This window comes from Choloepus didactylus, chromosome 16 (assembly GCF_015220235.1).
Source record: "Choloepus didactylus isolate mChoDid1 chromosome 16, mChoDid1.pri, whole genome shotgun sequence".
In the NCBI taxonomy this organism is placed as follows: Eukaryota; Metazoa; Chordata; class Mammalia; order Pilosa; family Megalonychidae; genus Choloepus; species Choloepus didactylus.
Genome location: NC_051322.1, coordinates 7,037,173 through 7,050,479, shown reverse-complemented (window position 1 = coordinate 7,050,479; position 13,307 = coordinate 7,037,173).

The following is a 13,307-nucleotide window of genomic DNA, read 5'->3' as shown; positions in this document are numbered from 1 at the left end:
TAGTGGTCAGGTTTTCTGAGGTTTTAAAAATGTGTCATTTTATTTAATTCATATATTAAAAACAAAATTTATGGGAGAAGATAATTAATGTTGCACGAATAGCGAAGTAATATTTCAGACAGCAGCAGAATCTGAATTTTGGCTAAGCAAGAAAGGCTCAAGATCTGAAAAACTCTTGGGTACCAGGTGAAGTATTGGTGTATTATTCTAAAGCATTAGGTCACTATTATATTGTTTTCACAGGCTTTTCATCAGAGTTGCTACATGATGAGAGTATGTTTAAAGCTAATATGAATGTCATGTGTAGAACAGTTTGGAGAAACAAGGGTAATGGACAATGAAAATGCAAGCAGATTGCAGTATTCCACGCAAGAAATGATGAAAATATTGAATCAAGAAGCGATCATGGAAATTGTGACTTGCTTAGACATGGTAACACATTTGAAATAAGAAAAAGAGTAAAAAGATGATGATTCTGAGAATGATTCCAAGAATGGTGGGGGAATGTATGACAAAAATTAAATAAAAAGTAAAACTGATAGTTTTTTATAAAACATTTGCCTCCTTTATCATTTAAGGCAAAGAATACATTAAATTTAAAGTAAACTTGGTTCTTAACTATATTGGTATATGTATTAGTTAGGGTTCTCTATGGAAACAGAATCAACAAGAGATAGCTATAAATATAAGATTTTATAAAAGTGTCTCATGAAACTGGGGATGCACGAGTCCAGATTCCATACAGCAGGCAGCAAACGCTACTCCAATGAAGATGTCTGATGAACTGCTCAGGAATGAACTGGCAACATCGATGAACTCCTCAGGAAATGCTTTGCTGGTTAGCTGAAGAAGGAGTGAAGGTCCTCTATCTGCTCACTTAGAAGTCTTCAACTGATTGGATTAAATCCAGCTAATTACATTCTCTCATTGTGGAAGACACACCCTTCATTGATGTAATCAGTCACAGCTCCAGCCAATTGACTGATGATTTAATAAACCAGCCTTCTGGTTTATTAACCAGCCACAAATGTTCTTGCAGTAACAGGCCAGTACTTGCTTGACCACACACCTGAGTACCATCACCTGGCCAAGTTGACACATGAACCTAACCATCACAGTCCACCCCTTGTCAATTTGGCAGTTATACAGTTATACACATCACCTTAAACCATACTTATACTTTATTTCTAAGTAGAGAACAATAACAGACATACATTTTGCCTAACAATACTCCGCCGTCCCACATACAACTGAAAACTCATTAAATCTCTCCAGAATAGGGGGCAAGTCCTTGGGTGGGATTAACTCTTAAAATTGATTTCCTTTAACTTAAATACTGCAAAATGAACAATACAGCTTATGTCATATGATAAGGAGATAAGATAGAGAAGAAAGTAAAGATATTTGCTTTACAGGCAAATACTAACATACTCATAACAAAACGAGGAAATATTCATGCCATTGTAGTCCTTGTTTCTGTAACTGGTCACATGGTCATAGTTCACATTTATCACTACCTTCTTCCACTACCCATTCCATGTTCCCTTTACCCTCAGCAAGCACTTCAGCTGGCCGTGGTTCTTTGCATGGTGGGGTGACCCAAACCTTCATTCCTGAAGTTTCTTGGCCATTGGTAGTCCTCTCTGGATTGGATTGTTGCAGTTTTCCATCACCCAGCCAGTATGGTAACCCCCTTCCTTGCCTGTTGATTCAGAGGCAAAAGAAGCCCAAAGTGGCCAGGTGGCAGTCTTAACTTCCAGTTCAGTGGAACTACTGTTGTGTCTCCTGGTGGAAGCACTCCTCCTTTTGGAACTAAGTCTTGTAAACCAGCAGAGCATAAGCTTGCAAGGACAGGAAGCAAAAATTTTCCTAGTGGATCACTAGGAGTGATAGTGAGTGTTGCCACTCCTGTTTCCACCCCTTGATCCTGGACTGTGAATCCTGGCTATGGAAGAAACAGCACCATAGAGTGGATGCTGATTCAGAGCATACACAGCCTCCTGGAGAACACTGCCCCAACCCTGCAAAGTATTGCCACCTAGTTGGCACCATAATTGAGTCTTCAACAGGCCATTCCACCGTTCTATCAACCCAGCTGCCTCTGGATGATGGGGAACATGGTAAGACCAGAGAATTCCATGAGCATGTGCCCATTCCTTCACTTCATTTGCTGTGAAGTGGGTTCCTTGGTCTGAAGCAATGCTGTGTGGAATACCATGATGGTAGATAAGGCATTCTGTAAGTTCATGGATGGTAGTTTAAGCAGAAGCATTTCATGCAGGGAAGGTAAACCCATATCTGGAATATGTGTCTATTCAAGTAAGAACAAATCACTGCCCCTTCTGTGATGTAAGTGGTCCCATGTAACCAACCTGCCACCAGGTAGCAGGCTGATCGTCTCAGGGAATGGTGCTGTATCAGGGACTGAGTGTGGGTCTCTGCTACTGGCAGATTGGGCACTCAGCAGTGGCTGTTTCCAAGTTGGCCTTGGTGAGTTGTCTTAGTTTGCTAATTCTGCAGAATGCAAAACACCAGAGATGGATAGGCTTTTATAAAACAGGGGTTTATTTCGCTACACAGTCACAGTCTTAAGGCCACAAAACGTCCAGGGTAACACATCAGCAATCGGGTACCTTCACTGGAGGATGGCCAATGGCGTCTGGAAAACCTCTGCTAGCTAGGAAGGCAGCCGGCATCTGCTCCAAAGCTCTGGCCTCAATATGGCTTTCTCCCAGGACGTTCCTCTCCAGCAAGCTTGCTCCTCCTCAAAACATCACTCACAGCTGCACTCACTGAGTTCCCTCTCTCTGAGTCAGCTCATTTATATGGCTCCACTGATCAAGGCCCACCCCGAATGGGCAGGGCCATGCCTCCATGGGAACATCTCATCAGAATTATCACCCACAGCTGGGTGGGGCACATTCCAAGCAAATCTAACCAGCACCAAAATTTCTGCCCCACAAAACTACAAAGATAATGGCATTTGGGGGACACAATACATTCAAACCGGCACATAAGTGGAAGTCCATGTTGCTGAGCCCATGCATAACCACCATCCCTACCACCACGACCACTTTGCTCATGAGCCCATTGGGCAATGACAGGAATTGCCAGGGAAAGAGGCCGATTGGTATCCACCAAATGGGTCATTTTATCCACTTGGTTATTAAAATCTTCTTCTGCTGAAGTCACCCTCTGGTGAGCATTCACATGGGACACAAATGTCTTCATGTTGCTTGCCCACTCAGAAAGGTCTGTCCACATACCCCTTCCCCAAACTTCTTTGTCACCAATCTTCCAATCATGTTCCTTCCAAATCCCTGACCATCCAGCCAAACCATTAGCAATAGCCCATGAATCAGTATACAAACGCACCTCTGGCCAGTTCTCCTTCCAACCAAAGTGAACAACCAGGTGCACTGCCCAAACTTCTGCCCACTGGGAGGACTTCCCCTCACCACTGTCCTTCAGGAACATCCCAGAAATGGGCTGCAGTGCTGCAGCTGTCCACTTTAAGGTGGTACCTGCATTTTGTGCAGAACCATCTGTAAACCAGGCCTGAGTTTTCTCTTCCTCAGTCAACTGATTATAAGGAACTCCCCAAGACACCATAGCTATGGGCTGGGAAAAAGAAGGTAATGTGGGAGGAGTGGGGGCCATGGGCATTTGGGCCACTTCCTCATGTAACTTACTCGTGCCTTCAGGATCCACTCAAGCCCTATCTCTTATATACCATTTCCATTTTTTAATGGCGTGCTGCTTTATGGCTTGGTGGGTCAAACAACACCCAGCTCATGATAGGTAACTCAGGTCTCATGGTAACTTGGTGGCCCATGGTTAACTGTTCTGTCTCTACTGAGGCCCAATAGCAGGTCAAAAGCTGTTTCTCAAATGGAGTGTAGTTATCTGCAGAGGATGGTAAGGCTTTACTCCAAAATCCTAAGGACCTGCATTGTGATTCTCCTATAGGAGCCTGCCAGAGTCTCCAAACATCATCTCTATTTGCAACCGACACTTCCAGCACAACTGGGTCAGCATGATCATATGGTCTAAGTGGCAGAGCAGCTTGCACAGAAGCCTGGACCTGTCACAGAGCCTCATCTTGTTCTGGTCCCCACTCAAAACTAGAAGCTTTTCTGGTCACCCAGTAAATGGGCTGGAATAGCACAGCCAAATAAGGAATATGTTGTTTCCAAAATCCAAAGATTCCAACTTAGCATTGTGACACTTTTTTGGTCATAGGAGGGGCCAGATGCAACAGCTTATTCTTCACCTTAGAAGGGATATCTCAACATGCCCCACAACACTGGACACCTGGAAATTTTACTGAGGTGGGAGGCTCCTGTATTTTTGTTGGATTTATCTCCCATCCTCTGCCATGCAAATACCTTACCTACAAAAAAGTAGGGTACTTGCTACTTCTTGTTCACTAGGTCCAATCAACATGATATCATCAGTATAATGAACCATCAATATAATGTTCCAGTGTGATGTCTTGTGGAATGGAGAAACAATCAAGATCCCTGCAGACAATGTTATGACATAGGGATGGAGAGTTGTACCCCTGAGGTAGCACAGTGAATGTATACTGCTGGCCTTGCCAACTGAATGCAAACTGTTTCTTGTGGTCCTTACTAAAAGCTATTGAGAAAAAAGTATTTTTCAGATCAATAGCTACTTATCAGGTACCAGGGGATGTGTTGATTTGCTCAAGCAGTGAAATCACATCTGAAACAGTAACTGCAGTTGGAGTCACCACCTGGTTAAGCTTACAATAATCCACTGTCATCCTCCAAGACCCATCTGCTTTCTGCACAGTCCAAATAGGAGAGTTGAATGGGGTTGCGATGGGAATCACCACCCCTGCATCCTTCAAGTCCTTAAGAGTGGCATTAATCTCTGCAATCCCTTCAGGAATCTAGTATTGCTTCTAGTTTACTATTTTGCTAGGTATGGGCAGATCTAGCAGCTTCCACTTGGCCTTTCCCACTGTGCAAGTTTGAATGTATTGTGTTCCCCAAAATGCTATTTTATCTTTGATGTAATCTTCTGTGGGCAGATGTATCACTGTTGATTGGATTGTAATTCTTTGAGTGTTTCCATGGAGATGCACACCACCCAACTGTGGGCAATGACTCTGATTGGATAGTTTCTGTGGATGTGTTACCACACCCATTCAGGGTGGGTCTAAATTAAATCACTGGAGCCATATAAATGAGCTGACCAACAGAGGGAACTCAGTGCAGCTGAGAGTGACATTTTGAAGAGGAGTTACAGCCAAGAGGGACACTTTGAAGAATGCACTGGAACAGAGAGAGGAGCTTCAGCTTACAGAGACATTTTGGAGATGGTCTTTGAAAGCAGACTTTTGCCCCAGAGAAGCTGAGAGAGGACAAATGCCCCAAGAGCAACTGAGAGTGACATTTTGGAGAGAAGCTGAAGCCTAGAGAGGAACATCCCAGGAGAAAGCCATTTTAGAAACCAGAACTCTGGAGCAGATGCCAGCCACGTGCCTTCCCAGCTAACAGAGGTTTTCCAGACACCATTGGCCATCCTCCAGTGAAGGTACCTGATTGTTGATGCATTAGTTTGCACACTTCAGGGCCTTAAGACTGTAACCATGTAACCAAATAAACCCCCTTTTATAAAAGCTGATCCATTTCCGGTGTTTTGCATTCCAGCAGCATTAGCAAACTAGAACACCCACCATAATAGTCCTCACTCCACGAGTCAGGAAACCAATGTGAGGATTCTGCCAGTTGCTAAATATGTCTATTCCAATTATGCATTATGGAACTGGGGAAATAACCACAGAATGGGTCCAGGGACCCACTGGACCCACTGTGAGATGGACCTGCACTAAAACTCCATCAATCACCTGACCTCCATAAACCCCAATTCTGACTGGTGGACCAGAGTGACATGTTGTGTCTCCTGGAATTAATGTCACTTCTGAACCAGTGTCTAATAATCCCCAAAATATATGATCATTTCCTTTTCCCCAATGCACAGTTACCCTGGTAAAAGGCCATAGATCCCCCTGGGGAAGGCTGGGAGAAAGGTTAACAGTATAAAATTTGGGCAGTGTAACAGAGTCCTTCCCCAAGGGTACCCAGCCTTCCCCTCATTCAAGGGGCTCTGGCTCTGTAAACTCTCTCAAGTCTGGGAACTAATTACAGGGCTGTGACTCCATTTTTGTAATTTAAAGTTGACTTTTGTCCACTTGACCTAGAATTCTTCTGCTTATACAGCTCAAACAAGAATTTAGTAGACTGCCCATCTATTTTACTACTAGGTACTCCATGATCTACTAGCCAACATCATAAGTCTCTGTGAGTCAGATTATTTTGACTGCTGCCTTGAACCTGTTTTCCATTATGGTAGCCATGCCCACTTTTTCTTTGATGAATAAGTGCCACCACTTGGCTTCTGCCAACTCAGGATCCATTTATCTCCACTGTGTTTAAGGATTTCAGCTCAGTGACAGCAGTTCCCACACCAATATCTGACCTGCAGAGAAGGGTGACTACAGAGCTCTTCAGAGATGATGGAGCTAGTCTCACAAATTTATTCCTCACAGTCCTGGTAAAAGGTGTGTCCTCTGGACATTCTAGTGGCATGAGAGCCGGTCTTCCATGATAAATCCAATCTAACATTCCAATCTCTCTAAGCCTTTGAATCCCCTCCTCTACATTGTACCAGGCAGTTCTGGCATTTCAACCTCAGGTAGCATCAGCTACCTTTTGATCCAAGTTTCAGTCAACCACCCAAACAAACTGTTAACAGCCTCTCTAACCCCTCGAGCTACACCATTGAAGGCAGAATCTCTGCTTAGTGGGCCCATATCAGTAAACTCAGCCTGATCCAACTTTATATTCCTTCCACCATTATCCCACACCCTTAATATCCATTCCCATATATATTCCCCTGACTTCTGTCTGTATAAGTTGGAAAACTCATACAGTTCTTTTGGACTATCATGTACTTTCTCATGGGTCACACTTTGTACCTCACCCTTTGGGGCCTGCTGGGGCTTTAGTCTAGTTATAGGTCTTGAAGCAAAGACTGATGGTGGGGGTGAGTCATGAAAAGTATTAGAACTATCCCACAAGCCATTTACCTCAGGACATTCCACTGTAGTTTCATCTGGTGAAACAGCATTAATCTCTCCAGACAGAGGAGTGAGGGCTGCTTCTGCAGGGGAGGTGATTACAGGTTTACCAGGCACTGAAGGGTTAATCTCTTTAGGTAGAGGTTGGATGGCAGGCTCCTTAGGGCAGACTGGAGGTGGGGGGAAAGGGGTGGCTGTTTCCTCAGGACAGACCACTACAGGTATATCTAATAAAGATTCAGCAGAATCCAGGGTTCCAGTGTCCTCACTGCCATTATTATCAATCCATATGTCCCCATCCCAAGTTTCAGGGGCCCATTCTTTTCCAATCAATGCCTTTACTTTAACCCTGCGGGGTTGAGATTTTCATTTATGTTATAAATTTGCTACTCGCACAATGAGACTCTGGGTCTGGTTTTCAGAAATCTCAAGTCTGCAGCCACAGAGTATAAGATTTTCTTTCAGGGCACGCATAGAAACCTTTACATCTGTCATATGGTGCTTAAGTTTTAAATTTGAAGCTTTTAGCTCCTCCCTTTCTCTTGTAACTTTATCCAGCATATCTAAGAGCAACCAGCCAACATCATTATACCTCTTAAACTCTGAAAAACTCTGTTATGGTGTCAAAAACACTGTCACCCAGAGCCTTGCTTCTAAGAAGAGTATGATTAGGAGACTCAAATGGAGATATTTTGCATTTCTCCATTGCCAACTCATGCCATGGACTGTCAGTGCCATCTTAATTATTGGAAATGGAGTCATTAGTGCCTCTGAATCTAATCAGAGTAGAAAACCAATTGTAAAAGCCCATTTTGAGATTCTGTTTCTCAAGAACCACTCCCGGTACCAAGTTGTATTAGCTAGGGTTCTCTAGGGAATCAGAATTAACAAGAGATATCTATAAATATAAGATTTTATAAAAGTGTCTCATACAACTATGGGTATGCATGAATTCAAATTCGATTTGGCAGACAGAAAACTGGCTACTCCAATGAAGATGTTCAATGAACTCCTCAGGAAGCAAACTGGCAACTTTGATGAATGTGTTTGATGAAATCCTCAGAAACAAACTGGCAACATTGATGAACTCCTCAGGAAACGCTTCGCTGGTTAGCCAAAGAAGAAATAAAGGTCCTCTATCTGCTCGCCTTAAAGTCTTCAACTGCTTGGATTAAATCCAGCTGATTGCATTCTCTCATTGTGGAAGACACACCCTTTGTTGATGTAATCAGTCACAGCTGCAGCCAGTTGACTGATAAGTTAATAAACCAGCCTTCTGGTTTATTAACCAGCCACAAATGTCCTTGCAGTAATGGTTTGGCCAGTGCTTGCTTAACCAGACACCTGGGTACATCACCTGCCCAAGTTGACACACGAACCTAACCATCACAGTATACTACTTCTTAGGACAAATTTTCTCCCTGTCAATTCATTAAGTTTAAAATTAGTAGATAGCTAAGAGACAAAAATGACAGAAATCAATAAAAGTGTAATTTCTGGTTAATAATCCTTTATATAGCTAACCAAAATAAATATGTAGGCAGGTAGGTAGGTAGGTAGATGGATGGATGGATGGATAGATAAATGGATAGATTAATAAAAGGAACTGCATGAACCTTAATTAAAAGCCAAGTCAGAAAACTGATTTATCTTAACATTATTATAATTGTGTGGCAAATTATTTATTAAATTTCCATTTCTGTTAAAAATACCCTTCAGACATCGCTATATATAGTTACATACACACACACACACACACACACACACACTCACATATGGAAGTATGCAATCTTTCCTGTGCCTTGTCTCACTATTGACTTGGTATATAGTTATTTTGATATTATTTTCTCTTTATGTCTTACTGCTCAATTGATCTTCCTGTCTAATGGTGGCTAAGCATGAAAATAATAGGAGTTCAATAAACAGTTGGTAAATATTAGAAACATCTCTTTTCCATTGGTGGTGAGGTAATTTGGTAGGTGAAAAGATAATAATCCCCAGTAGATCATTTGCATTTCATAACAGTAGAATCTCGTGGCGTTACTTTTGGTCTACAGGCATCCTTAGGTGACCGAGTGCCTGGAACCAAGGAAGCATAGCTCCTTTCTACTTATCCAATCCACCCTGACCCTGTACCCTTCTGTCTCCTTCCTTTTGATGCCTTTATCTACTTCCTAGCAAAGCTATACCCTTTACTCTGATAAAGCTGGAACCCCATCTCTTAAGAGAAAAATATGGTCTCATGGCTCCAGAACCTTCCTTGCCTCTGTGTGCCACTCACTTTCAGCATAAATCCCTGATAAGGCTGGCTTTGATCAGTGACATTTGTAGAATTTGTGAAGTGTTAAGTCAAAAGAAATTATTTTTTCTAGTGAATGTTGAAGGATTTTTTTATGCCAACATTTATAGGGAAACTAAAATACACTATAAAAGAAAATCATGATTTGGGTTTATCATTCCAATACAAAGCAGGGCTATAAAATTATATGACTGCATGTTATGAAATTTAAATGTATCAATGAGTCTTATTTACTTCAAAGAGGTCACAAAGAGAAGATAAATATTTCAATAACAATACTGCTGCACAAAACTTTGTTTAAAAATTTTGCCTTGTTATACCTAGCTGAGCCCTCAGTAATACTCTACGATCTCTTTAATCACCTTGAATTGACTCTCCAGTTCTTTGCAAGGGCTGTTCTAAACCCGGTCCATTTTCTTCTGCCCTCCTAATGCACTTCTACTGGTTCACTTTCAAATGACCTTGCTCCCCATTTTAATGGGAAAAAATTGAGCTCTTTTACTAAATGCTCTAGAATTCTTAACCTGTTGAGTCATGGACCACGTTGAGACTCCAATAAATAGAAAAATTTCATATATAATATCAGCACATAACCTAAAGGTCAGGTGCTCTATGATTTCCTTCATCCTCGCCGCCTTCTGTCTGTCTCAATGAATGAAATACTGCTCAAAATTTTTAAGCCAAATCTCTCTGTGACATTGTGCCTAACCCGTCACACTTGTAAATCAATATGCCCAAAACTAAATTCATGATCTTCACACTCAAACATGCCCCTCTTCTGATACCGTCCTCATCTTGATTCCTGGCTTTCTGATGCTCCAGGAAACTTTGTGCTTCACTTGTCTCACCCTAATTCCAGCCCTTCTTCCCACATCTCATTGCTCAAGTGCAGCACCTGCATTTCAACATCACCCAAGAAGCCAACTTGGGACTTCAGTTAGCGCTCATTAGATGCTCTCAACTTGCCACTGGGGCTACCTCCCTGAAATGTTCAGCTTAAAATACTGTAATGCAACTCTACCCACTGCCGGATGAAGTCTAAATGGCATAGCCTGTTTTATTAAACTGCTTACTAAGCCATTCAAAGACTGACCCTTGCCAATTTTCCAGACCACTTTTGTATAAAATTTCATCACTTTTTAATTGCTATACAACTGCTGCTGTATAACTGACATATAACAAAATGCATTCACGAGTAGAGAAATGATACACCTGTAAGTGTTAGAAACCACCACCTCAATGAAGAGTTATCATCATTCCAGAAAGTTTATTTGTTTCTCTTTCCAATAAATCCCTGCCAGCAGAACCACCCCCATCCCATAACAACTTCTCTGATTTCTATCATATCACTGGAGATTAGTTTTTATCTGTTTGTCTAGAACTTCCTATGTATGTGTCTGGCTTCCATGCCTCGTCATGACATTTTCACACTTCCAAAATGTTGAGCATGCACCAGCAGTTTATTCTTCTTTAGTGCATAGTCATATTCCATTTAAAACATTTCAGTTTATTTTTCCCTTCCCCTGTCTGGACACGTGTGTTGTTTCTGGGTTTTGACTGCTGTTAAAAAGCTGCTATGAGGATTCTCATGCAAGAAATTGAGGGCAAGTAAGTTTTCATGTCTCTTCAATAAATGCCTAAGGGTATAACTGCTGGATGGTGGATGTGGGGAATCTGTTCAAATTTTTAAAATCTGTCTGTTCACTGCCATATTTCCAGTGCACCTGACAAATAAGAGTTGCCTATAAATATGAGTTGAAAGAATGGATGAATAACCTATTGCCATCTGATCACTTATTTTGGTAGATTGAATTTCCTCAGAAAAAGTGAAAATCCATGTTTTCCTAGCAATACATATAGATTCCAATAAAAATGTTACTAGATTTTGTTTTTTGTTGGGGCATGAAATGGGGAAAATATGAAAACTGAAGTCCTTTCCTTCTCAGGGTAGGGGTATTTGGTGGTAGCAGTGCCCCTCCCTCCCTAGAAACAGCCTCCTAACCTGTACCTGTCTTGCTCCACCTCCCATCCCAATATCTACTTGGAAATCTTCTTAGTATAAGTTAAAATTCACTTAAAGAGTTATCTTTGAGGCTTTATCCTGGGTAGAACCAATGATTCTTAGACTGGGAGAACAGCTTAGCTCTTCTGCAGCCCTGGAACAAATTTCCTCTCTAATGGCTTTGTGGCTCATTTCCTCTCCAAATAGTCACAGCTTCTGATCTTGAGATTATTTCAGAGTTCTGCAGGAAAATAAGAAAACATTTTTCCAGGAGGCTCGTGTGTGTGCATGTGTGTGTGTGTGTGTGTGTGTGTGTGTGTGTGTGTCTGTAGAATGGTAGTTTCCTGGGCTCTGCTGGGTTCTGTCCTAAATCTGATCCTATACATCCTATGAATGTATCTTCACCCAGACTTTTCTGATGTTTGAATAGGATTTTGGAGAAGGAAGAGTAAATATACGCCTATCCAGTCATTTTTATCCAACACTTGCATTTCTTTCATGTGTTTCATAAGTCAAATTTGGTAATTCTACTATTTGTACATTGTAGGTTTTTCTTCTTTGAAAATTAATCCTGTAGGAATTTCCTAATATGCTACCTTACATTAGTATTTTCCATGTTTTGACACTTCCAAATATGTCACCCTCTAGTCTATTACTAAAGAAATGTTAAATAGGCTTTCTGTAAAGAAAAAAAAAATGCTCATTACATTCCAGATGGAACAGTAACAGAAAGTGAAGCATTTTATTCTTTTATATTGTCATTTTGACTTTTTCACGTGGAATGCTATTATAAGCAGTGACAATTTATCCATTTTTTAGAGACATTTCTTGGTGGAAATTTGGGTTGTTAAAAGATACACATCAGGATTTATTCATTTCAAATTTTTAACAGTTTAATTTTGGAGATATTTACAGTTTGCTCTAAAGATTTTTAGATTAATCTTCCTATTATATAATGTTAAATAATGGCCTAAATGTTAGCAATAGAAAGCACATTTTCCTATTTTGTAATGTTTGCAGAGGTCATCAGTACAAAAACATATCAATTTCTGTTGAGGGAAATTTTTACCCTCACCCCACTGAACCCATCAGAGGTGGTCCGTGGGCTGGAGGAACCTTCGCTGCCCAAGGACGTCGGGACTGGCCGAGAGCTTTGGTGAAGAACGAACGTCGCTCTGCCTGTACGGTGCGGGCAGTTTGAGAGGAGGGTCAGAGGGGGAGGAATCGACAGCAGGAGCCTAGAGACCCCAAGGGTCCTGGAAGTGGACTTAGGGTTCAGTTCAGTGAACGCACTCTTCTGTCTTTCCTCTAAGACAGTCGATGAAATCTAGATCAGTGAACGCACTCTTCTGTCTGTCCTCTAAGACAGTAGATGAAATCTAGATTACCCACTACTCTACTCTTAGAACAAGTAGCGTTTCTTTTCTTTGCTCCTCCCTTCCCTTCTCGGTCCACATAAAAACAGTACCTGACTGTGACAGCAGCAGAATTTGAGTTCTGTGTGCCCTGTAAAAACTTCATTTAGGTAGCCTGACTTTGAGGCCACACAGCCCAACATGTCCATTTTACAGGTGAAAAAAACAAGTGCTGAGTGCTGGGCAGAATGTAAAAAAACAATGACGTTGATACCCATCTTTCTTCAAGGATCTTAGTGAAATTCACTGTTCTTTTCTTTACTCAAGCCCAGCTGATTCCTCATGTCACCCATGACAGTGACTCTTAGTAAAGCAAACATATCTTAAGCAGCTGATAATACCCCAGATGCCTTCTTTCTCAGAAGCTGACACCAATTATCAGTTTATGGGAAACCAAAATACCCCCTCTCTCTTGACTTCAAATTTATTTGAATCAAGTACTATAATCTGCTTTTATCTGTAAAAGTAAAAAATACTTAC